The 27,095-nt window shown below is 38.0% G+C and overlaps 1 protein-coding gene across 7 annotated transcripts in view; it reads right to left on the bottom strand.

Moving 5' to 3' along the window:
- Positions 1-25,868, bottom strand: part of TUT4 (terminal uridylyl transferase 4) — a 129,187-nt gene extending 103,319 nt beyond the window's left edge. For all 7 annotated transcript variants that reach the window (XM_061121886.1, XM_061121881.1, XM_061121885.1 and 4 more), the window contains exon 1: positions 25,710-25,868. The gene's annotated coding sequence lies outside the window, so the exon portion shown is untranslated. The remainder of the gene's footprint in view (positions 1-25,709) is intronic.
- Between the last annotated feature and the right edge of the window lie 1,227 nt (positions 25,869-27,095).

The raw sequence follows: 27,095 nt of genomic DNA, 5'->3' as shown, positions 1-27,095 counted from the left end.
TTTTTTGACTAACATTATTTCCCAGTAAAAAGCTGGAAATAAAGTACTTTTGCCTATAAAAGAATGTTTTTGCACCTGGATTTTTTATATTTAAATTTAATACATTTTTCTTTTATTATTCTTGATAAAGCTTTTTTTACATACCTGTCAAAACAGTTGTCAAATATATATAATTTCTTGTAGAAACTGCTTCAGGTTCCTTATTTTAAAAATAAAAATGGGCTCTATTCTAAATTAATAGCTTAGCCTTATCCAGTAACCAAATTATTTTAAATTTTCTTTTCCTATTCTATGATAACAACTCTAATAATTTTGTAGATGTCACCTTACTGACAAAAGCCTAAACAATAAAGACCTGATATAGCAAAGGTGATCTACAATTCTGTTTATAAAACTTTTTAGACACACTATTCCTCTACTCAAAAAGAAAAAAAGAACAGAAAAACCTCTATAAATCAAGTTTGTATGTATAAATAAAAGCTACAAAGATTTTTTTAAAAATCAATCTACTGAATATAGATAAATGCAACCAAGGAGTTTAAAGACTCAAAAACTGCCAGGTTTCACTTTAAGTGAGCAATCTATTTCACACAACTGAAGCAATATTTACATTTTTAATAGGAATAATGTGTTATTAAAAAACATACCTTAGTTATCTTCTGATCTTCCCCACTTTTTCTTATATGAGTAGCAAATGTCCTCTTGCTTCAAAAAAAAGCTGAGGTAATTTGACAGAAAAATAGCTATTTTTAACTTTTTCTTTTAAGCTATCAACAATATGGGTTTCCCAGTTGGCACTAGTGGTAAAGAACCCACCTGCCAATTCAGGAGACTCAAGTTTGATCCCTGGGTTGGGGATATCCCCTAGAGAAGGAAATGGCAACCCACTCCAGTATTCTTGTCTGGAGAATCCCATGGACAGAACCTGGAGGACTACAGTCCAAAGAGTTGAACACAACTGAAGCAACTTAGCATGCATGCATCAAGAGTATAAAATTCTCCCCAAAAAGCTACAGTCCCTAGAAATGTAGTTCTCTCTGAGAACATAGTGCTTTGAAAATAAGATTCACTGCTTCCCAGTGCACATTCAGCAAAACTGGTTGAAACAAATAAAAATGTCAGACTTTCCAGTTCCTGGTTATATTTTCATAATGCAGTAATGAGTATTAAGTGAGATTTTAACCTTAAATAACCAATTATTAACAAGAAAATACAGAGAATTTTTAACAAATTTAAGTGTCTGATACAGAAAACAATAGCATTCGGAATGTATTCCATGCAATTTTTAGTAAATCATTAAACATCAGTCCATTTCCTACTTCTAGTTCTAATCATGTCTTCTACCTTCCTTGAATCCTTACCATCAATGACTACCACAATGCTACGTACTTAATAAACATTCAAAATCACTAACAATTAAAAGAATATCTATTCCAGACTGATGTCTTTACATCATTCTTTTCCTGCTGCAAACTAAAGTCTTCAGCAGAAACTGGAATTCTTTCAAGAGAAGTTTTTGATGCCTTTCTGTAATTATCCATCATTCAATTGCAGGTTGACCACAAGTTCTGGGGCCTGAAACTTAAAAAGTGTTGTTTAGATACATTAACTGAGAAAGCTTACCTGAATTAACTATTGCATAACTAATGGAAAAGCTGTATCACAGAAAGAATTACGTTACTGTCCAAGTAACCCTTCATGGGATAGACAAGGGAAACTATTTTAAGGCCTGATTACAGAAAGTTATCCAAAGCTCCTACTACTTTGGAAAGAAAAATTATATGATGAGTCAATTTCAGCTAAGACCTCCAACCCCTGGTTCAGACAGTAAAGAATCTGCCTACAATGCAGGAGACTGAGGTTAGATTCCTGGGTGGGGAAGATCCCCTGGAGAAGGGAATGGCAACCCACTCCAGCATCTTGCCTGGAGAATCCCATGGACAGAAGAGTCTGGCAGGCTACAGTCCATGGAGTTGCAAAGAGTGGAACACGACTGAGTGTCTAACACTTTCATTTTTCCAACCCCTGAGGCCCACTAGTTACTTACTGAGTGACATTAAACAAGAGACACTGACCCTCTCTAAGTCATTTCTAAACTATAAAATAAACCAGTCTATTCCAACTAAGATATTATAATTCAATGCAAATCCTAAAACACAGTGATGCTAATGTTATATTGGTTCTGATAATTTTACAATTACATAAAATCACCAGGGACCTCTCAGTTCCCATAAAGATACAGCATTTGTACAGACGTTAACCAAACTTATTATGGTGATCATTTCCCAGTATACTTGAATACGGAATCACTATATTGTACACTTGTGCTAAGTCACTTTAGTTGCATCCAATTCTGCGACCTAGGGACTGTATGGACTGTAGTCCTCCAGGCTTCTCTGTCCATCACCATATCCTGGAGCTTGCTCAAACTCATGTCTATCCAGTCAGTAATGCCATCCAACATCTCATCCTCTGTCTCCTTCTCCTCCTGCCTTCAATCTTTCCCAACATCAGGGTCTTTTCCAATGAGTCAGTTTTTCCCATTAGGTGGCCAAAGTATTGGAGCTTCAGCTTTGGTATCAGTCCTTCCAATGAATATTCAGGACTGTTTTCCTTTAGGATGGACTGGTTTGATTTCCTTGCAGTCCAAGGGACTCTTAAGTCTTCTCCAACACCACAGTTCAAAAGCATCAATTCTTTGCCACTCAACTGTCTTTACGGTCCAACTCTCACATCCATAACATGACTACTGGAAAAACCACAGCTTTGACTAGATGGACTGTTGTTGGCAAAGTAATGTCTCTGCTTTTTAATATGCTGTTTGTCATAGCTTTTCTTCCAAGGGAAAGGAAAGTGAAACTTGATCAGTCGTGTCTGACTCTTTGCAACCCCATGGACTGTACAGTCCTTGGAATTCTCCAGGCCAGAATACTGGAGTGGGTAGCCTTTCCCTTCTCCAGAGGATCTTCCCAACCCAGGGATCAAACCCAGGTCTCCCAGATTGCATGCAGATTCTTTACCAGCTGAGCCACAAGGGAAGCCCAAGAACACTGGAGTGGGTAGCCTATCCCTTCTCCAGCAGATCTTCCCAACCTAGGAATCAAACTGGGGTCTTTTGCATTGCAGGCAGATTCTTTACCAACTGAGCTATCAGGAAAGCCCTCTTCCAAGGAGCAAGCGTCCTTTAATTTCATGACTGCAGTCACCATCCACAGTGATTTTGGAGCCCAAGAAAACAAAGCTCAATGGTAAACAATCCACCTGCCAGGCAGGAGACATCGGTTCAATCCCTGGTCTTGGAAGATCCCATATGCTGCAGAGCAACTAAGCCCATGTGCCACAACTACTGACGCTGTGCTCTAGAGCCCAAGAATTGCAACTACTGAAGCCCATGTACCCTAGAGCCTGTGCTCTGCAACAAGAGAAGCCACTGCAATGAGAAGCCCACACACCACAACTAGAGAATAGCCTCTGCTTGCCTCAACTAGAGAAAAAGTCCACACAATGAAGACCCAACAAAGCCAAAAATAAATAAGTAAATAATTACTTTAAATGTAAATAAATTAGCCTCTTCAATTAAAGGCGAAGATTGGAAAACTAAATTAAAAAACATATGAGCCATCTATCATCTATCTATAAGAGATTCACTTTAGAGACAGAAGCAGAGGTTGAAAGCAGAGTCTGGAAAAAGATATTCCATGAAAACAGTAATCAATATAGAGCTGAACTGGCTATATAATTGTCAGGAAAAAATATACTTTAAGTCAAAACAGGTAACAACAGACAAAGAAGGGCATTATACACTGATGAAAAGATTAATCCAGCAAAAGCATGAAATAATTATAAACATATATGAACCTAGTAACAGAGTCCCCAAAATAGGAAGCAAAAATTAACAAAATTGAAAAGAGAAATAAGCAGTTCTATGACAATGGCTGGATCCCTATTAAACTACCCACGACACTTTTCACAGAACTAGAACAAATAATCCTAAAATTTATATGTAACCAAAAAAGACCCAGAATTGCCAAAGCAATCCTGAAGAAAAAGAACAAAGCGGGAAGCATAACCACCCTAGACTTCAGATAATACTACAAAGCGACAGTAATCAAAACAGCATGGTATTGGCACCAAAAAAAGACATGGATCAATAGAATAGAACACAGAGCCCAAAAATAAACCCACACACCTACTGTCAATTAATTGTCAACAAAGGAACCAAAAATATACTATGGGATAAAAGACAGTGATGTTAGAGGATTTCCTTGGTGGTCTATCAACTAAGACTCTGTGCTCCCAATGCAGCAGGCCCAGGTTCAATTCCTAGTAGGGGAACTGGATCCCACATGCCATAACTAAGACTTTGCTTGCTGCAACTAAAGATCCCAAGTGCCACAAGAATAAATAAATAAAAATGAATAAATTTTTTTAAGTGGTGTTGGGAAAGTTGGACAGCCACATATAAATAAATAAAGTTAGAACACAACCTCTCACCATACACAGAAATAAACTCAAAATGACTTAAAGGCTTAAACATTTTAGACATTAACACCATAAAAATCCCAGAAGAAAACATGAGTAAAATATTCTCTGACATAAATCATATCAGTATTTCTTTAGATCAGTCTCCTAATGCAACAGAAATACAAATGAAAATAAACAAATGGGACATAATCAAACTTACAAGCCTTGGCATACCAAAGGAAACCATAAATGAAACAAAAAGACAACCTACAGAATTGGAAAAAATATTTGCAAATGATGAGACCAACAAAGGCTTAATTTCCAAATTATACAAATAGTTCATACAACAACAAAACAAACAACCCAATCGAAAAATGAACAGAAGATCTAAAATAGACATTTCTCCAAACAAGACATACAGATGGCCAAAAAGCACATGAAAAGATGCTCAACATCACTAATTATCAGAGAAATGTTAATCAAAACTATAATGAGGTACCACCTCACACCAGTCAGAATGGCCATCATCAAAAAGTCTACAAATAACAAATGCTGGAGAGGATGAAGACAAAAGGGAACCCTCCAACACTGTTGATGGGAATACAGGCTGGTGCAGCCACTATGGAAAATAGTATGGAAGTTCCTCAGAAAACCAAAAATAGAGCTACCATTTGTTGTTGTTGTTCAGTCACTAAGTTGTGTCCAACCAAATCGACTGCAGCACACCAGGCTCCTCTGTCCTCCACCATCTCCCAAAGTTTGTTCAAATTCATGTCCATTGAATCAGTGATACTATCTAGCCTTCTCATCCTCTGCTGCCCCCTTCTCCTTTTCTCTTCAATCTTTCACAGCATCAGAGTCTTTTCCAATGAGCCAGCTCTTCCCATCAGGTGGCCAAAGTATTGGTACTTCAGCATCAGTCTGTCCAGTGAGTATTCAGGGTTGATTTCCTTTAGGATTTACTGGTTTGATCTCCTTGCTGTCCAAGAGACTCTTAAGAATCTGCTCCAGCACTACAATTCAAAAGCATCAATTCTTCGGCATTCAGCCTTCTTTATAATCCAACTCTCACATCCATACATGACTACTAGAAAACCACAGCTTTAACTATAAGGACCTTTGTTAGCAAAGTGATGTCTCTGCTTTCAGTTTACTGTCTAGGTTTGTCATAACTTTCCTTCCAAGGAGCAAATGTCTTTTAATTTCACAGCTGCTGCAGTGATTTTGGCATCCAAGAAAATAAAACCTGTCTCTGCTTCTACTTTTTCCCCTTCTATTTGCCATGAAGTGATGGGACCGAATGCCATGATCTTGGCTTTTTTTTTTTTATCTTGGCTTTTTTATGTTGAATTTCAAGCTAGGTTTTTCACTCTCTTTCACCCTCATCAAGAGGCTCTTTAGTTCCTCTTCACTTTCTGCCATTAAATTGGCATCACCTGCATATCTGAGGTTGTTGATATTTCTCCCAGCAGTTGTGATTCCAGCTTGTGATTCATCCAGCATGGTATTTCCCATGATGTACTCTGCATATAAGTTAAATAAGCAGGGTGACAATATATAGCCTTGTCGTAATCCTTTCCCAATTTTGAACCAGTCTGTTGTTCCATGTCCAGTTCTAACTGTTGCTTCTTGGCCTGCACATAGATTTCTCAGGAGACAAGTAAGGTGGTCTAGTACTCCTATCTCTTTAATAATTTTCCACAGTTTGTTGTGATTCACACAATGAAGCAGATGTTTTTCTGGAATTCCCTTGCTTTCTCCATCATCCAACGAATGGTGGCAATTTGATCTCTGGTTCCTCTACCTTCTCTAAATAAATCCAGCTTGAACATCTGCAAGTTCTCAGTTCCCATACTACTGAAGCCTAGCTTGAAGGATTTTGAGCATAGCCTTGCTAGCATGTGAAATGAGCTGAACTATATGACAGTTTGAACATACTCAACTGAACAGAGAGTTCCAGAGAATAGCAAGGAGAGATAAGGCCCTCTTAAGTGAACAAGTCAAAGACATAGAGGAAAACAACAGAATGGGAAAGACTAGAGATCTCTTCAAGAAAACTGGAGATATCAAGAGAACATTTCATGCAAGGATGGGCACCATAAAAGGACAGAAACAGGAAGGACCTAACAGAAGCAGAAAAGGCTAAGAAGAGGTGGCAAGAATACACAGAATAACTATACAGAAAAGGTCTTAACGACCCAGGTAACCATGGTGGTGTGCTCACTCACCTAGAGATGGACATCCTGGAGTGTGAAGTCAAGTGGACCTTAGAAAGCATTACTATGAACAAAGCCAGTGGAGGTGATAGAATTCCAGTTGTGCTATTTAAAATTGTAAAAGAGCTACCATAGGATCCATCAATCCCAGTCCAGGGCATATATCTAGACAAAGCTATAATTCAAAAGATACATGCATTCATATCTTCACAGCAGCACTATTTACCATAGTCAAGGCATGGAAACAACCTAAATGACCATCCACAAATGAATGGATGAATAGTGGTACACATATGCAAGGGAATATTAATCAGCCATTAAAAAGAACAGCATTATGCCATTTGCAACAGTTAGAACTGGACATGGAACAAGAGACTGGTTCTAAATTGGGAAACTAGTACGTCAAGGCTGTATATTGTCACCCTGCTTATTTAACTTGTATGCAGAGTACATCATGAGAAATACCATGCTGGATGAATCACAAGCTGGAATCAAGATTGCCAGGAGAAATATCAATAACCTCAGATATGCAAATGACACCACCCTTATGGCAGAAAGTGAAGAAGAACTAAAGAGCCTCTTGATGAAAGTGAAAGACGAGAGTGAAAAAGTTGGCTTAAAACCCAACATTCAGAAACCTAAGATCATGGTATCTGGTCCCATCACTTCGTGGCAAATAGATGGGGAAACAGTGACAGAGTTTATTTCCTTTGGGTCCAAAAATCACTGGATATTTGATTGGAAGTCCTGAATATTCATTGGAAGGACTGATGCTGAAGCTGAAACTCCAATACTTTGGCCACCTGATGTGAAGAAGTGACTCATTTGAAAACTGATGCTGGGAAAGATTGAAGGTGGGAGAAGGGGATGACAGAGGATGAGATGTTTGGATGGTATCACCGACTCAATGGACATGTGCTTGAGTAGATTCCAGGAGTTGGCGATGGACAGGGAGGCCTGGTATGCTGCAGCCCATGGGGTCGGAAAGAGTCGGATACGACTGAGCGACTGAACTGAACTGATGCCATTTGCAGCCCAGAGATTGACATACTGTGTGAAGCAAGTCAGGCACAGAAAAACAAACATATTATATCACTTATATCTGAAACCTAAACAAAAAGGGACTGTACAAATGAACTTATTTAAAAAACAGAAGCAGAGTTACAAATAGAGAAAACAAACTTATGATTACCTGGGGATGGGGGGAGGGACAGGAGGGATAAATTGGGAGACTGGGACTGACATATGCATAGTACTATATATAAAATAGAGAGCTAATAAGAACCTGCTGTATAGCACAAGGAACTCTATTCAATACTCTGTAACAACTTATATGGGAGAAGAATCTTAAAAAAAGAGTGGATATGTGTATATGTAAAACTGATGCACTTTGCTGTATACCTGACACTGACACAACATTGTAAATCAACTGTACTCCAATAAAAAATTTTTTTTAAAGATGTAGTACATATATATAACAGAATACTATTCATTCATAAGAACAAAGTAAATAATGCCATGGATGCAACTAGAGATTATCATACTACATGGAGGAAGTCAGAAAAAGACAAATACTGTATGATATCACTTATATATGTGTGTGTGTGTGTGTGTGTGTGTACAATCTAAAATATAACACAAATGAACCTAACTATGAAGCAGAAGCAGACACAAAGACATAGAGAACAGACCTGTGGCTGCCAAGGGAGAAGGGACTGTGTGGGGGGGGATGGACTAGAAGTTTGGGGTTAATAGATGTAAACTATTACATATGGAGTAGACAGAAAAAAAGGTTTTACTTTATAGTACAGGGAACTATATTCAATATCCTGGGATAAAACACAATAGAAAAGAATATTAAAAAGAATGTGTCTGTGTGTGTATATATATATATATATATATATATAAAACTGAGTCACTTTGTTGTATAGCAAAAATTAACAACATTGTAAATCAACTACACTTCAATTAAATAAGTAAATACATTAACTGGAGACTTTAATATCTATCTTTCAATAACGGTTAGAGCAGTAGTAGTAGGAGTAGTGTTAGTCGCTCAGTCATGTCCGACTCTTTGCAACTCCATGGACTGTAGCCTGCCAGGCTCCTCTCTCCATGGGATTCTCCAGGCAAGAATACTGGAATGGATTGCCATCTCCTTCTCCAGAGGATCTTCCCAACCCAGGGATCGAACCCAGGTCTCCTGCATTGCAGACAGATTCTTTACTGTCTGAGCTACAGGGAAGATACCTATGGTTAGAGCAACCAGACAGAAAACCAATAAGGAAACAGAGGACTTAAATAACACTGTATAATGAGACCTAACAGATAGATCCTGATAACTCAACACAACATCAGCAGAATAGACAGTCCTCTCAAGTATATAAGGAACATACTCTAGGACAGACTATTTTGTTAGGCCACAAAACAAGTCTTAATAAATTTTAAAAGACTGAAATTATACAAATTATCTTTTCTTATCACAACAGACTGAAATTAGAAATCAAATCAGTTAATAGGAAAAAACTGGAAAATTCACAAATATGTGAAGCTAAACAATGGACTCAACCAACCAATGAGTGAAAGGAGAAATCACAAGGACAATTAGAAAATATTTCAAGACAAATGAAAACAATGTACTTTTAAAAACAATGTATTATTTTACCACAAATTTTCAAATGAAAACAAAAGGATATTTAATAGAATTTAAAATAAGGACTATAAAATAATTCTATGAACAACTGTACATCAACAAACTGGATAAGGTAGATGGGATGACAAATTCCTACCAACACACAAGTTACCAAAACTGGGTCAAAAACAAATATAAACCCAGAATACACCTATAACAAGTAGACTGAATAAATAATCAAAAATCCCTCAACCAAAAAACTCAGAATCAGAAGGCTATACCACTGAAGTCTATTCAATATGTAAAGAATTAACATCAATCCTTCTCATACTTCCAAAAAACTGCAAAGGAGGGAACACTTCCTAACTGATTCTATGAGGCCAGTGTTACTCTGATTCTATGAACACACATGCAAAAAAATCATCAATGAAATACAAGCAAACCAAATTTAGCAGCATATTAAAAGGGTTATTATACACCATGACCAAGTAAGACCAAGTAAGATTTATCTTCGGAATGTAAGCGTGATTGAACGTATGAAATATCAATCAGTGTGATAAGCCACATTAATAGATTGAAGGAAAAGAAAAATTACATGATCATCTCAACTGACACAGAAGGAAGCATTTGACAAAATCCAGCACCTTTTCATGATGAACTAGTAATAGAAAGGAACTTCTTCAACATGGTAAAGGCCAACTAGCAACAACAAAAAAAAACCTAAAGCAAAATAAAAAACACACAACTAATATCATAACCCGTGAAGGATTTTAAAAATTTCCCAAGATCCAGAAAAAACATCTGCTTTATCACTTCTATTTAACAAGGTACTAGAAGTTACAGCCAGAGCACTTAGGCAAGTAAAAGAAATAAAAGAAATCCAAACTTGGAAAGAAGAAGTAAAATCATCTCTGTTTGCAGATGATATGATCTTAAATCATAAAATAATCCTAAAAATACACACAAAATCAGAGCTAATAAATTCAGTAAGTTTAGAGAATAAACACACAAAGAATGCTATACAATAGCAATGAAAAATCCATAAAGAAATTTAAAAAACAATCCCACTTACAATAGCATCAAAAAGAATAAATACCTAGGAATAAATTTAACTGAGGAGGCAAAAAAATTAGTATACTGAAAACTATGAAACATTACTGAAAGAAATTAAACACTTAAATGCAGCGATATCGCAGGCCCACAGATTCCTTCCACTTCTTTCTTGCTCTTCTCTTTTCAAACTCTGATCACTACCTATGGTAACTAAGGAGTCAGAAACAAGAAGGAAAAGTCTAAGTTCACGTGTCCTACAGCCCAAGGGAGCAGAAGACTGGAAAACACACATTTTACAATGTTTATCATTCACTTTAGAAGAATTACATACTCCACCCTGTGGTGGCTCAGAGAGTAAAGTGTCTGCCTGCCATGCGGGAGACCCAGGTTCGATCCCTGGGTTGGGAAGATTCCCTGGAGAAGGAAACGGCAACTCTTGCCTGGAAAATTCCATGGACTGAGGAGCCTGGTAGGCTACAGTCCACGGGGTAGCAAAGAGTAGGACAAGACTGAGCGACTTCACTTTTTTTCTTTCTTTCCCTTTGTTATTGGGCTTCCCTGGTGGCTCAGACGGTAAAGAGACCTCGGTTTGATCCCTGGGTTAGAAGATCCCCTGGAGAAGGGAACGGATACCTATTCCAGTATTCTTGCCTGGAAAATTCCATGAACAGAGAAGCCTGATGGGCTATAGTCCATGGGGTCACAAAATTAAGGTCAAGAGTCCCCAGAGCTGCCAAAAGCTGGAGACTGACAAATATAAACTGCAGCCCACTGTGCACTCACCCATTTGTTTCCTTCACTTAAGTCAATGCCAATGACTTACATTGTTAACCATACTGTTAAGATGCCAATACTACCCAAAGTGATCTACAGATTCAATGCAGTCATTATCAAAACCACAATGGCATTTTTTGCAGAAATAGAAAAACCCATCCTAAAAGTCATATGGAATTTCAAAGGACTCTAAATAGGCAAAACAATCTAAAAAAATAAAAATGTTGGAAGAGTAACACTTTATTACTTCAAAGCTTTCTAGACAAAGCTATAATAACCAAAACAGTCTGATAATTGCATAAGAAAGACATACAATGGAACAGAACCAATAAATAGATCATCACACACATGGGCATTCAACTTGACAATGCTGATAGTATTGAATAGGGGTAAGGACAAATGCTGATTCAGTTTTCCTGAATGTATTCCTGTATTTCCTGAATTCATTTCTGTTCAAAGGAATGAAGCTGGCTTCTGACCTTCTGCCAGTTACAAAAATTATCTCAAAATGGATCAAATAAAACAAGACACTAAATGTAAAAAAAGCAGACAGGGAAAGAACACAAATGACCATTTGAGTCACTTGAAAAATTACAGAAAAACTATCATAAAACAAAATATATAACCATAGAGATGTAAAACAAAATGAGGAAATCTCTATTCTGCTATGGAGCGATACTGAAAATACACTGCTAAGTGAAAAAAAAGTAATATACACAGGCATGCATAGTAAACTAACTTTTTGTAAGAAAAAGAATATATATACTTGTATTTTCAGAAGTAAACAAGTGAAAGATAAAAACAAAAGGACAAAGATCTAAATTTAACCCCTATACTAAAACTATACCTTATACACTAAGTTACACAAACATATACATACATATAACCACATAAAAACTATAAATCTTCATAGTTTGGCAACATTTTCTAAATATGACATCAAGGGCATGGACAAAAGAAAAAAATAGATAAATTGGACTTCATCAAAATTTAAACTTTCATCCTTGACATCCAACTTGGCAGTGATTTTTTGGATTTGATACCAAAAGCAAAGGCAACAAAAGCAAAAACAAAACAAGTGGGAATTCTCATGCAACTGCTGATGAAACTAAAATAATGCAGCTGATGCAGAAAACAGTTGGAAGTTCCTCAAAAACTTAAACATGGAATTGCCATATGATCCAGCAATTCTGTTTGTAGGCATATATTCAAAAGAACTGAAAGTAGAGACTCAGATATTTGAACATCATGTTCACTGCAATACTATTCACAACAGCCAAAGGGTAGAAGCAACCAAGCATCTATTAACAGAAGAATGGATAAACAAATTGGGATATATACATACAATGGAATATTTCTCAGCCATTTAAAGGAAGGAAACTCTGACACATGCTACAACATGGATGAACCTCAAGGACATCATGCTAAATAAGCCACTTACAAAAGGATAGACATTGCATGATTCCAACTGTATAAGATTTAGAATTAGTAGATTCATAGGAACAGAAAGTAGAACAGAAGTTATCAGGGGCTGGGGGTGTGGGAAATAGGGAGTCATTGTTTAATGGGTAGAGTCTCTGTTTGGGATGATTAAAAAAAAAAACTCTGGAAATAAATAGTGGTGATAGTTGCACAACATCGTGAATGTTCTAATGTCATTGAGATGTACACTTAAAAAGGTTAAACAGTAAACTTAATGTTATGTATCCTTTACCACATTATGGCTTCCCTGATAGTTCAGTTGGTAAAGAATCCACCTGCAATGCAGGAGACCCCGTTTCGATTCCTGGGTCAGGAAGATTTCCTGGAGAAGGGAAAGGCTACCCACTCCAGTATTCTGGCCCGGAGACTATACAGTCCACGGGGTCACAAAGATTCGGACACAACTGAACCACTTTCACTTTGATCCTTTACCACAATAAAAAAAATTTTAACTCAAAAAGTCAAAACAATGTGTATTAAGCTTATATAAAGTATCACAAAGCTCGATTTTTAAACGTTAATCAACTCTAAAATAGCTAAAGGTTAAAAAAGCATAACTTTTTATATGGGTAAATCAACTGACAGAGATTTTATGATCAAAGGCATGTAGAACCACACCCCCTTCTCGAAAATTCAGTTTTGTAAATAAATGGGATTTCTAAACTAAATTATCTAAATCCTCATCTAAATCCCCATTAGCTACGTTTTCTAGATTACTCAAGTATTTTCTTTTTTTTTTTAATTTTTTTCATTTATGTTTATTATTTGGAGGCTAATTACTTTACAATATTGTAGTGGTTTTTGCCATACATTGACATGAATCAGCCATAGATTTACATGTGTTCCCCATCCTGAACCCCCCACCCTACTCAAGTCTTTTCCTTCTATGTTCATCTAGGTAAGCTTTTTTGGCCACTGGTCAAAGAAGCTGAGGTCATGCTTCTTTTCACTAGCAATTTGTTGATTAAAATAGCTTGAGGTCGCCAATTGTTTTTTGAGTTTTTTTCCCCTGAGATATGGAGATCATCTGGATTCCCTAATTATCCAAGCCAGCCTTTCCTCTTTTTCCTTATAAACAAATAATCAAGAATGAGCTCTATCTACAGGAAGAGTTCTGTGATGCTATATACACCAGAAAGTTCCTCATTCCTCCAGTATCAAGCAGCTCTTGGGTATTCGGGTAAATAATGTAGCTAACACTTTTTAAGTGTTGTTTGCTAAGGAGACTTAGCTTGCCCCATAGGTCCAAAAACTGTGATATATAACTGTGCTGGCCCTCCAATGCTTGTGCTTCTAACAACGCACTCATTTTGAAATTTCACATCCATACCGTTTGGAATGGGCCAGGTTATGCTGTGGTAACAACTCCTACAACTAATGCTTATCATAACAAACTGATTTAACAACTCATGCAAAATGCTTTTGGAATTAAGGTAACTCTCTAAGGCAGCTGTCCTTCATGCACTGGTTCAGCATGCCAAGCTGCTTTAATCTCATCTCACCTCCCATATTAGCAAAACAGAGGCAGAAAGAATAGCACTAGGTTGCCTTCATTCACATTTCATTTGCCAAAAAAAGGGCCACATGGCTACACCTAATTTCAAGGCAATAAGGAACACAACCCTCAGAATACCTCAAAATAAGGTAGTAGCAACAGGGCTTATCACAAGGTGAAATAAGGCAATCTCTTTGTCTCCACACATGTTACTATTTCCTCCAGTCCTTTTGTTTCGGGCTAATTTCATGGTCATGTGATCTGTGCAGTTAAACAGGGCTCCATACTCAGAAAGACACTATGCTTGATTTAAAGCTCTCCTGTCATCAACTTGATATTCTTAATAACTTTATCTTTGAACTTGTGTTTGGTAGTGAAGTCTTGTGGGACAAAGGAAGAGGCAAGAGAGCAGAAGAGATAGATGCAAAGTGTCTACCTGCCATTCCTTTCTACTTTGCTCTTAGAGCCTTGGTGATGCCCTGTGAACACAGGGTAGCAGTGGGTCCATGATGTGTGGGAGTTTAGCGAAACGCAAAGGGACATAAAGTAAGCATGTTGTCTACAACCAGGTAAGCAAGGATAGTAACAGCCCAAGAAGTCGTATTTTCTATTTAAAATATAACTTTCTTCACAGAGGAAAGGCAATCAATTCTAAGAAACATGAATTACCAAAAAGTCTATCAGGTCTTTTCTTACTCATGTTACTTCCCTGTATTAACTAACCACTTATGATAAAAGTGACAACAGAAGGAAAGGGAAAGACAGAGGGAAGAAGTCACAGGTCCTTTACCTTTCAGTTCTGCCAAATCAAAGGTAGAGACTGTTGGCAGAATGTGCAAGTATAAGAAACTAAATAAAAACAGTTGAGTAAGTTTTACACAGTGTTTTCCCTGTTCTGGAAAGAATGAAATATACATGTATAAGCTATGAAATACCATCAATTTCACATAAGAGTTAAATAGTCATATATTTGCATTTAAAACTGGCATTGCACAATATAAAGATGAAGAGTAAAATTCATGTTTAATATTGATAATTCAATAATTTCAACTGTTCTTTATTTAGAATGACATTAAAAAGTAAATAAACATGACAAGCTAAGAGAAAGATCAAAGAAGAAAGAAAAAAATTTTACGTTTTAGTAACTTTAACAGCACTTTTTCCTGCCTTCTGAACTAGGGACTTTAGATTTTTATTTCTCAATATGTCCTGCAAATTATGTAGCTAGGCCTGCACTTGTTCAGATAAACAAATATAAACATGGACTGTGTTTTAACAAAGATCGTCAACATTAACACAAAAGGTGTTCAGTTAAAAGCTGGGAATACAAAAAAAAAAAAAGCTGGGAATACAAAGATAATAGAATAGTCTCATGTATAAAAGAGGAGACAGTCATATAAACAAATAATAACAATATTACATGACATACGTTAAGGAAACCCTGAGGAAAGAGCCTAAGAAAAAGTGTTCATCATAAAGGTAATTGAGCTGTGAAAGAATTTTTCACTTGAGAAAGGGAGTAAGAAGGAATAAGATCTGTATATACTAGAAAAAATACATTTATAAAATTTTAACAAGTTTTTTAGGATGCAAAATAGCATGCATAATGATGAATACAGGAGATGAACTGGGAATGTAAATTGGTACACATATTTACATACCGAGTCAAGTTTAGACTTTAGCAAAGAGAAGCCATAGATTATAAGCAGAAGAGTGGCACAATTTCTGCTTTAGATTAACTTCTGCAGAAGAGGAAGACAGAGATGAGAGGAAAAAGAGATGCTACTAAAGTAAGTAAAAGTAATTACCAATTATTATTAAAAAGTATTAGGAGGTTATTTAGGATCTTATTACAAGCAATTTTGCTGGGATTGTGGAGAGGGAAAAGCTGTGTTGAAGGTAAATGGATTTCTTCCCAGAAGATGCTTTGGTATGGTAATAAGCACTGCAAATCTCTAAGAGAAAGATCTAATTTGCAACATTTTCCAGATTTATTTGACTAAAAAAAAATTTTTCCCAGGACAACCTATTAACATCTGAAAGAACTGTGGGGAAAGTAAGTTTTATAACACTGTTCTATGAAACAGAAGGCCAGCACTAACTGAGAAAGGCAGAGGGCAGTAGAGGACTTACAATCAGAGAAAAACAATACCAAAAGTGAGAAACAGGAAAGAAACCTGACTGAAATACTGCCAGGCTGGGTTAAAGGCCTAACTACATATATAAAACACCAGTCTACTAGTTTATACAATTTGCAGATATTTAAATTATTCTGGGAAAGGGATTAACAGGATGAATATTTCAATAGGGTATTGGATGGCATCACCAACTCGATATGAGTTTGAGTTAAGCTCCAGGAGTTGGTGATGGACAGGGAAGCCTGGCGTGCTGCAGTCCATGGGGTCGCAAAAAGTCAGACATGACTGAGCGACTGAACTGAACTGAAGACAACACAACAGTGATGATACTGGCGAAAGCTAGGGATAAAACTCAAAAGAGGTTATACAAAAAGATCAGGGATAGATGAGAAAACTGAAGAAGTGAGGAAGATGTATACAGATATTAAGGAGATTTTGGTCAGAAGTAGAACCATTTATGAACCATATGAGTAGCCGCATCAAAGAAAGTTGAATACCACTGGAATACAGAAATTAAGGAAAAATAAAGTTAAGATGTTAGGTAACCTTCAATGTTACACTTCCAACTGCCTGATATGATATGAAGAATTATACCAAAGTATCAGTGAACACAGGGGAGTGACATAGAAGTTCCTAGATTGAAATGACAAAGTCAGGTAAGAAACAGCCAGTAGAGTACCAGTCTTAAGAGAAGTTGTAGAGGAGGATAGAAGAATAAACAGACACTAATTAGAAAAACATGGGTCTGGTTTTCTGGCTTTAAGGAAGCAGGTGTGAGGGGAAAAAAGCTACACACCTCTTAAGAGGATTTAGAATAATGGTTCCCGGTTTTTTTTCTAACACATCCAAGAAATAAAATACATGTCCAATAGAAGTAAAGAGGAACACAAGAATGGGGGATGGGAAAGGCTAGCTGTGAGTGGTTTAAAGGACCTTCCAAAGCAATTATGAAATACCTTCCTAAGGAAGTGTACCTCTCATATAGCGAGAATCATTGGTTTAAAACTGGTACTATCAAAAAAATAAAATAAAATAAACTGGTACTATCACAGAAAGCGTAAACACAATTTACAAACACAAACTAGCCATTTTTTACCTGTATGACAGAATACAAGACACTCATAACAATACCATAAGTGGCTATAAAAGTCCTGCAGCTCTTACAAAATTTTCAGTTTAAAAAAAGATTTGTTTTGAAGATACAGCATTAGCTAACATATATATGTCTAATATGCCCATTCATTTATCTTTTCACATCTGTAAAGTTAACACAGTCTGGTAGTGTTTTCACTTTATTTATTGAGACACCTTGAGTGTATAACTTGAGTAAAATGACACAAATGGGACTGGTTTATGACAAGAAAGAAGAGACCTATTTTTTGGTTCATTGCTTGGGCACTAGGGTATGTCTTTAGCCTAAACCAGCAGTTTTCAAACTTTTTGACCTCAGGACGCATTTATACTTCAAAAAATTACTAAGAATCCAAAGGACTTTTGTTTTTGTGTATTTAGCTACTGGTACTTAATACCATTAGATAGTAAAACTGAGAAATTTTTCAAATACAACAACACACTATTAACTTACTCTATAAGGCCAATATTACCCTAGTACCAAATCCAGAAATTACAAGACAACTATACACCAATGTCTCTTATGAAAATAGATATAAAATCCTCAACAAATTCTAGCAAACCAAATCCAGCAATGAAAGGTTATATACCAGGATAAAGTGTATTCTAACCTAGGAATACAAGTTTGGTTCAATATGAAAACCAATCAATGTAATGCATCATATTAATAAAGGACAAAAACCACAGAGTTGTTTCAACTGACAGGAAAAAAGGATTTGATAAAATCTAATGTCCTTTTACAGTAAAAAAAAAAACTCAACAAACTAGGAATAGAAAGAAACTCTCGTCAATCTGACAGAAATACCGCATGTGACATTACACTTACGGTGAAGGACTAAATGTTTTCTCCTCTAAGAACAGAAACAAGACAAGAATATCTGTTGTCTTCACTTTGTTTTAATTTTATTTATTTATTTAGGCTGTGCAGCTTGTGGAATCTTAATTCCCCAATTAGGGGTTAAACCTGGACTGTGGAAGTGAAAGCACCAAGTCCTATCTACTGGACCGCCAGGAAATTCCCTACTGTCTTCACTTCTATTCAATAGTCTACTAGCCAGGGCAATTAGGTAAGAAAAAGAAATAAAAGACATCCAGAATGGAAAGGAAGAAGTAAAGCGACCTATATTTGCAGATGACATGATCTCATATATAAAGTCGTAAGGAATCTACAAAAAAGTAATTAGAGCTAATAAATTAGCCTAGCAAGGGTGCTATCCAGGATCAACATACAAAAATCAATTGTATTTCTATCCACTAGCAATGAAGAGTACAAAATTCCATTTACAATTGCTTCAAAAAGAATAAAATACTCAGAAATAAACTTAACAAAAGAAATACAAGGTTTTCTTCAAAAACTGACAAACAGATCCTAAAATTCACATGGAAATACAAGGCACTAAGAACAGCCAAAGCATCTGCCTGCAATGCGGGAGACCTGGGGTTTGATCCCTGGGTCAGGAAGATCCCCTGGAGAAGGAAATGGCAAACCACTCCAGTACTCTTGTCTGGAAAATCCCATGGACAGCGGAGCCTGGTAGGCTACAGTCCATGGGGTCGCAAACAGTCAGACACGACTGAGTGACTTCACTTCAAGAACAGCCAAAACAATGTTGAAAAAGGAAAGTAAAGTTGGAGAACTCAAAACTTCAACTTCAATTTTCCAACTTCAAACTTTCTACAAAGCTACAGTAATCAAGACTGGGGGGGTGGTACTGGTATAAGCACAGACATACAAATCAATGGAGAATCAAGAATCAATTGAGAGTCCAGAAATAAACAGAGACATTTGTGGTCAACTGATTTCAACAATGATGCCAAGACCATTCAACAAGGGAAATAACAGTCTTGCCAATACATGATGCTGGGACAACTGGACAGTCGCATGAAAAAGAATGAAGTTGGACCTCTACCTCACAACACATATAAAAATTAACTAAAAATGGGTCAAAGAACTAAATGTAAAAGCTAAAACTGCAAAACTGTCAGAAGAAAACATAGGTGTAAATTTTTATAATCTTTGCTTATCTTATACATGACTCTGGAAGCACAAGAAAAAATAAATATAACTTTATCAAAACCTAAAACCTGGGTGGGTGCTTGAAAAAACACTCCAGAAAATGAACAAAATGGCAATTCCTCAAAAAATTAAACAAAGATTTACCACATAATCCAGCAATTCCACTTCTAGGTATATTTCCAAAGAACAGAAAGCAGGAACCCAAACAGATATTTGTATGCCCATATTCACAGCAGCATTATTCACAAAAGCCGAAACACAGAAGCAACCAAAGTGTCTATCAACAGATGACTGGAAAAACAAAATATGGTATATACATAAAGGCAATAAAACATTATTCAGCCTTAAAAAGGAAGGAAATTCCGATACATACTAGAGCATAGAAGAACCTTGAAGACACTGTGCTAAATGAAGTAAACAAGTCACAAAAGGACAGATATTATATGACTCTAATTACATACAGTAGTCAAAGTCATAGAAACAGAAAGTAGAATGATGGCTGCTAGGGACTGAGGAGAGGAGGGAATGAAGAGTTATTGCTTAGTGGGCACAGAACAGGAAAAAGGAAAAAGTTCTGAACATGGATGGTGGTGATGATTTGTGCAACGCTGTGAATGTACCTAATATCACTGAATATACACTTAATAATTATTAAAATGGTAACTTTTATGCCTATTTTGCCACAATTCTTACATTTGAAAAAGAAAATGAATAGACAATTCACAAAAGGGAAGAACATTTTTGCATATCATTTATCTAACAAGGATCTAATATCCAGAATATATAAAAAACTCTTTATAACAATAAGACAAATAATCCAATTTTTTAAATGAGCAAAGAATTTAAATAGATATTTCTCCCAATAAAATATACAAAAAGCCAACAGACATATGAAGAGATGCTCAACATCGTTAGTCATTAAGGAACTGCAAATCAAAACCACAATGAGATACCACTTCACCAATTAGATAGCTATAATTTAAAAGATGGACAATAACAAGTGTTGGTGAGGATGGGTAGAAATCAGAACCCTCATATATTACTAGTGAAAATAAAAAATAGTGAAGCCTCTCGGGAATAGTTCGGCAGGTCCTCCATAAAGTTAAACATAAATGTATCAAAACCCTTAGCAATTCCACTCCTGGGTAGATATCCAAGAGAAATTAAAACATATATCCACACAAAAACTTATACATGAATGTTCAAAGCAACAGTATTTGTAATAGCCAAAAAGTGGAAAAAACCCAAATGTCTATCAAATGATGAATGGATAAACAATATGTGGTATCTCCATAGAATACATTCCATACAATGTAGTATTATTCAACCATAAAAAGGAATGAAGTGCTAATACACGATATATTATGGATGAACCTTGAAAACATTATGCTTCAATGAAAAAAACCAGGCACAAAAAGCCACATGTTATATGATTCTACTTATATGAAACGTCCAAAGTAGGCAATTTCAAAGACAGAAAAGCAGTTCAGCGGTTGCCAAAAGCTTGAGGGGGGTGGGGGGTGGGGTGGGCGGAGTGCAGGGTGATTGCTAAAGGGCACAGGGTTTCTTGGAGGAAGATGAAAATGTTCTGTAATTAAATAATGGTGATGGTTACATAAGCTTATGAACATACACTGAAAACTGCATGCTTTTTTTTGGGCCACACCTCGTGGAATGCGGGATCTTAGTTCCCCAACCAGGAATCAAACCTGTGTTCCCTCCAATGGAAGCATGAAATCTTAACTGCTGGACCACTAGGGAAGTCCCTGAACTGCATGTTTTAAAAGAGTGAGTTTTATGGTACTGAAAATTATATCTCAAAGCAAAAGCAAAAAAAATATATACGATTACACATTCCAATAGCCATCAAAGCAATAATGTTTTCACATGTATCTATCATTCTACATTCCAGGTGAGAAAATGAAAAGAGAAAAATCTTAACATTACTATGAAAACAATTATGACTCAGAAACCCCCAAAAGATTCCCCACACATAGTTTGAATATCACTGACCTAAACTAACACTCAGCACAAGATTGAGCTTAAATAGTTAATGACCAATCAATTTTAATTATTAAATTATTTAAACTACAATGTACAGCTAAGACTAACAAAATGCAATTAAATTTCATCATGTATAATTCATACTCTATGTTCTTACAAGATAGTTTTTGACAACCTATGTGACTATTTTGAACTTAACACTCTCTGCATACTAAATGTTGACAACCTAAGCTTGAGGTGCAACATAGCATAATGGTTAAGAGCTCTAACTCTAGACTTAGAGAACCAGAGTTCAATTCCTGGCTCAGCAGCAAACTAGCTCTGAGATCTTATCCAAGCTATTTAGTCTTTCTGCAGCTACCTTCCTCACCTATAAATGCTGATAATTTATAAGCTGTTGTGAGGACTGAGTTAATAGTCTAAGATCTTTGGAAAGAAATTAACAAATAGTAACTATGCAGTAAGTTACTTATTATCATTGTAAATCAAATACCCATTTAAAACTACCAGACTATTGTGTGTCTGCCTCTTGAGAAATCTGTATGCAGGTCAAGAAGCAACAGTTAGAACCAGACATGGAACACTAGACTGGTTCAAAATTAAGAAAGGAGTATGTCAAGGCTGTAGTATTGTCACCCTGCTTATTTACTTTATATGGAGAGTACATCAAGCAAAATGCCGGGCTGTTTGAAGCACAAGCTGGAATCAAGATTGCTGGGAGAAATATCAATAAATTCTGATATGCAGATGATACCACCCTTATGGCAGAAAGCTAAGAGGAACTAAAGAGCCTCTTGATGAAAATGAAAGAGAAGAGTGAAAAAGCTGGCTTAAAACTCAACATCCAAAAAACAAAGATCATGGCACCTGGTCCCATTACTTCATGGCAAATAGGTGGGGAAACAGTGGAAACAGTGACAGACTTTATTTTGGGCTCCAAAATCACTGCAGATGGAGACTGCAGCCATGAAATTAAAAGACACTTGCTCCTTGAAAGAAAAGCTATGACCAACCTAGACAGCATATTAAAAAGCAGAGAGAGACATTACTTTGCCAACAGAGATCCATATAGTTAAAGCTGTTTTTCCAGTAGTCATGTATGGATGTGAGCTGGACCATAAAGAAAGTTGAGTGCCAAAAAATTGATGCTTTTGAACTGTGGTGTTGAAGAAGACTCTTGAGACTCCCTTGGACAGCGAGGAGAGCAAACCAGTCAATCCTAAACTAAAGGAAATCAGTCCTGAATATTCATTGGAAGGACTGATGCTGAAACTCCAATACTTTGGCCACCTGATGGAAAGAACTGACTCATTAGAAAAGACCCTGATGCCGGGAAATAGCGAAGGCAGGAGAAAGGGATGACAGAGGATGAGATGGTTGGATGGCATCGCCAACTCGATGGACATGAGTTTGAGCAAGCTCCAGGAGCTGTGATGGACAGGGAAGCCTGGCGTGCTGCAGTCCATGGGGCCGCAAAGAGTTGGACATGACTGAGCGACTGAACTGATTATATGATTGAATTCCCTGAAGCAAGAGACTATCTTCAATAAGTTTATACCTCTAAAATGTAGCAATGTCTAGCATAAAGTACAAACGCAAATGTTTGATGATTAAATGATGAATGAATGAGCAACCTCAGGCAGTTCCTCCTACAAAACTGGGAGAACTCTTGACACATCTCAGAAGCAACATGGCGTATGTAATAAGAAGAGTACACAGAGTTGCTTTCAATCTTTCTAACTCTATGATCTTAAGCAAATTAACCAACATCTGACTCAGAGATTCCTCATTTATAAAACAAGTTTCATAGGGGTGTTACACTGAACAAGTGAAAAAAATACATGGACATATCTAGCACAATGCCTGAAATAAAACAGGTATAAACTTAGTTTAGTGTAAAAATATTCTATTTACTTAGTTCAGCAAAGCAATCTTAATTCCTCGAAAAATAAGAAGAGAAAAAGTCTACATATCCTGCTTTACTACAGTATCCCTTCCCCTTCTCTGTTAGTCTTTCTAGAATTGTTCTTTTTTAGAACATATTTCTATCTGCAGTAACAACTTAATTCAACCATTTGCTGTTTACATTAGGAAGTAATACATCTCACTGAATTTGTTTTATCAAAATGGTTTTTTTAAAAAAAAGGATAAAATTTACTGACATCAACATTCATAGGTAAGTCTTATTTATAGCTTTTCTGCTATAAAATAAAAAGTTTCCCAGAAACTTTCTGCAGAAATAAAATTCATAACTTTTCCTACCCAAAGATCCTGATTTGACATTATATAAAGAATACAACATAATTAATCCTTCTTATTATGCATGTCAAGGTTAACTTTGAGGTCAAAAAGTTCTCCAATTACTCTTACTAAAATGACTTTACTCAAAACTAAAAAAAATTCTCTTTAAACAGTTTTTTATTAATCAGAGACATTTATAATTACAAATATAAATTTTTATTTAAAAAGGTCTCAAATTATAATGTAGACACTGTTCTGTTCCAGTTACATTAGTTAAAATTAAATGTAATGTTAGAAGTGACTTACAATACTGAACTAAACTTATGTTCATGATAACATCTTGTTAGTTTATCTGTTACTAACAACCTAGGGCAATGAACAGATTTTAATTTCTTTTTTGTATTTAGATTTTGCTAGACTTAAAACATTAAATGTTAATAACTTTTCACTTCCTGTTCTGTATTATTTCAAGGAAGCTTTGTTTTTTCATTAAATATCATCTTTTTAAAGCCTAAAACAACTTAAAATTCCTATCTGCCCCAAAGTATACGGTTTTTAAGATGCACTCTAAAATTTGTTTATAAAAGGATCATAGTACATTAGATACTAGTAAATTCATTGTCTTAAGCCGTTTTCTAAATGAATCAATATTTCATAATTTTACAAGTTGTGACTAATCAATATTAGGATGCAGTGTAGTGCAACAATATCTAAGGATACATATATACAAGGGTTCTGAGCCTAAAGAAAATTTCAGCGTACATTTTACTCACATACAGAACATGCTGATTGATAGTAACCAAAAAAAAAAAAACCAACTTAAAAAAAAACTATCCCACAATTCACTACCCTGATATAGCATTATGTCTAAATTATCATATCCAGGTGTGATTACCCAATTTTAATAACTAATAGTTCTCATCACTTTAAAACAGAAACAGGGTTATGTTCTGCTTCACCCAGTGTTACACATTTCGAGACTACAAGACTTGTGGGGCGCGGGGGGGGCGGGGGGTGGGCGCCGATCTTTGGAAACAAAAGGTAACCTGATCCATTCCAGCTAATTACTAAATGCATGCCAACAATACAAAATTCGAATTGCATTTCTGGACACTAAGTAGATCACAAAGGGAGCAGAACGTCAAATGTGTAAGGAACTACTTTTGTATTAAAAATATACCAAAACGAAGAAACATGGTACACCGAAACTAAGATCTCGCGCAAGGTACAAAATTCATCTGATTAAAAATTTGATCATCTAAAAAGAATTTAATCAATGTTGTTAACAGTAATTCATCGCATCCACATACGACTTGAAATCCCGATGAAGTCTTTCTTTCAGGTCTAAATATCTCATTATTTTGCAATCCGGATACCAAAAGGACCTGAAATCTCTCGCGGAGGCGTACAACACACTCGGCGAGTGCTGTCTGTTTACAAATACGAATCTCACAGTTTCCCACGTCAAAAGCGTTGATTACCACCGTTCGACTGGGGGGCGGGGAAGAGAGAAGGCGGGCGAGCAAGAAACGAAATCCTCACAGACACCTCTGCCTTCTCTCCTCCCGACAAGGGCGATCCCGGAATAAATATTTATTATGTATTATATGCGTGTGTGTGTCTATAAGTTATATACGTAGTCTATATCAAAGCCAGGGTGAAAGAAAAGGCACACAGGACAGGGAATCCTACTGGACCCCAGAGAATATTCACTCCTATCCCGTTAACTCAAAATCCGCCGCCTGGGTCTACAGGTTTCGGCTCGGGGCCGAGAGCCCCAACCTCACCGTGGAGTTCGGTCCCAAAGCGCCCCGGTGCCCTGCTCAGGAAGCCCAGGCCGCCGCCCCTACCTCCCTCATCTCCGCCTTCCCCTGGGACACCCGATGCCCAATCCAGCAAAGAAAGAAGTGTCAGGCCCCAAGAGGGCGGCTGATACGCGCTCGGGCCGGGACCGCGACACCTGCGAGGCGCGGCACCTGAGGGCGAAGAGGGGGCCGCCCGGCCTGCCTCGAGCACACCCCCTCGGGCGCCGGGTGCTACGCCGCGGCCGGAACCTCCGTACCTGCGAGGCCCGCGAGCTACAGGCGCGCGCGGCGCCTCCTCATCTCAGTGGCTCCCGCTCCCCCTCCGCCTCCCGCAGCCGCCGTCACCGCCGCCGCCGCTGGAGGCCAGGACACGACGAGCTCAGGGCTCCACCGCCATGTCCGCCGCGCCGCGAACTGCATTGTGGGGGGGAAGGGATGGGGAGGGGGAGGAGAGAGGGGGAGAGAAAGAGGAGGACCCGTTGAGGGGAGGGGGCCGAGGGAGAAAGGGAGCCAGGGGAGGGGGGGAGGGGACAGAGGGACAGAGCCCTGAATGGAGTCCTGACCCGGGCGGGGGGAGGGAACAAACGCACAGGAGACCCTGGGTAGGAGGCGCGGAGGAAAGGGTTTGGGGGTGCCCCTTCCTTTCGTTCTAGGGGCCCCAGGGCACTGGTTAAACCGGGGCGGGAGGTAGTAAACACCAATGGGAGAAGGGCTACATTCAGGGGCTTGTGGTGAAGACGGGAAACAATGGTGAGGGGGCCGAGGTGGGAGGATAGCTCACTCACACTCACGCTGTGGGAAGGGGCGAGCGCGCGAGGACACTCGTTAGCCCGCGAGGAGGGGGCGGGGCCCCTCTAGCGTTGGGGGAGGGTTGAAGTCACCGCGGGCTGGCGGGGAGAGGCGGGCGGGGCCGCCGAGCGGGGGTCGCTAAGTCTAGCTCCCTGCCGGGGCCCCACGGGAGAGCGGCGGGAGGACCCCTTATTTGCCTGCGGAGGCCGGGGTCGCGGGCACTGCCGCCCTGCTTAGGTCTGGTTCCTGGGTTGTGGACTTCCCCGCGGAGGCCCCCAAGCGTGAAGAGGGCCCGAAAGCCAACCCCCAGGGGTCGGAAACCCCGGCCTTGGACGTGCACCTCCGGCCTGTGTGCGGACCTGGCCCGGTCCGGGCCTCCGCGGACCCGTGGCGCTTAGCCCGGGCTTGTGACCACCAGCGAGTAGGCAGACAGAGGAATCGAATCCTCAGGGTCTCCCCCACCATTCCCCGTCTATTCACCTTTGCCACCAACCCACCAAGCTGAAATCCTTTTCTTTTAAAATGCAGCCAATTTCTGGAGTTAGGAGCGCAAGAGAAATCTTAAGAGTATCCCCCCGGCTCCGCGCGCCGCCCGGAAAAAGATTTTAGAAATCACTTATTTAGTTTTACGTGGGTTTGGCGTCAACTACCATCCATGAGCCTCCTCCCCCTTTTGCTTTTAATATAGGCTCCTCCATGTAGTTATTTAAAGTCCCGATAGGAAAGGATTTATGATTTGGTTAATTTTTTTAGTCGTGTCCGACTCTTTGCAACACTTTGGACTGTAGCCCACCAGGCTCCTCTGTCCATGGGATTTTGCAGGCAAGAATCCTGGAATGGGTTGCCATATCCTC

Source organism: Dama dama, chromosome 20 (assembly GCF_033118175.1).
Source record: "Dama dama isolate Ldn47 chromosome 20, ASM3311817v1, whole genome shotgun sequence".
NCBI classification, from domain to species: Eukaryota; Metazoa; Chordata; class Mammalia; order Artiodactyla; family Cervidae; genus Dama; species Dama dama.
Note: the sequence above shows the minus strand (reverse complement) of the source record. Positions and strands in the feature narration are given on the sequence as shown.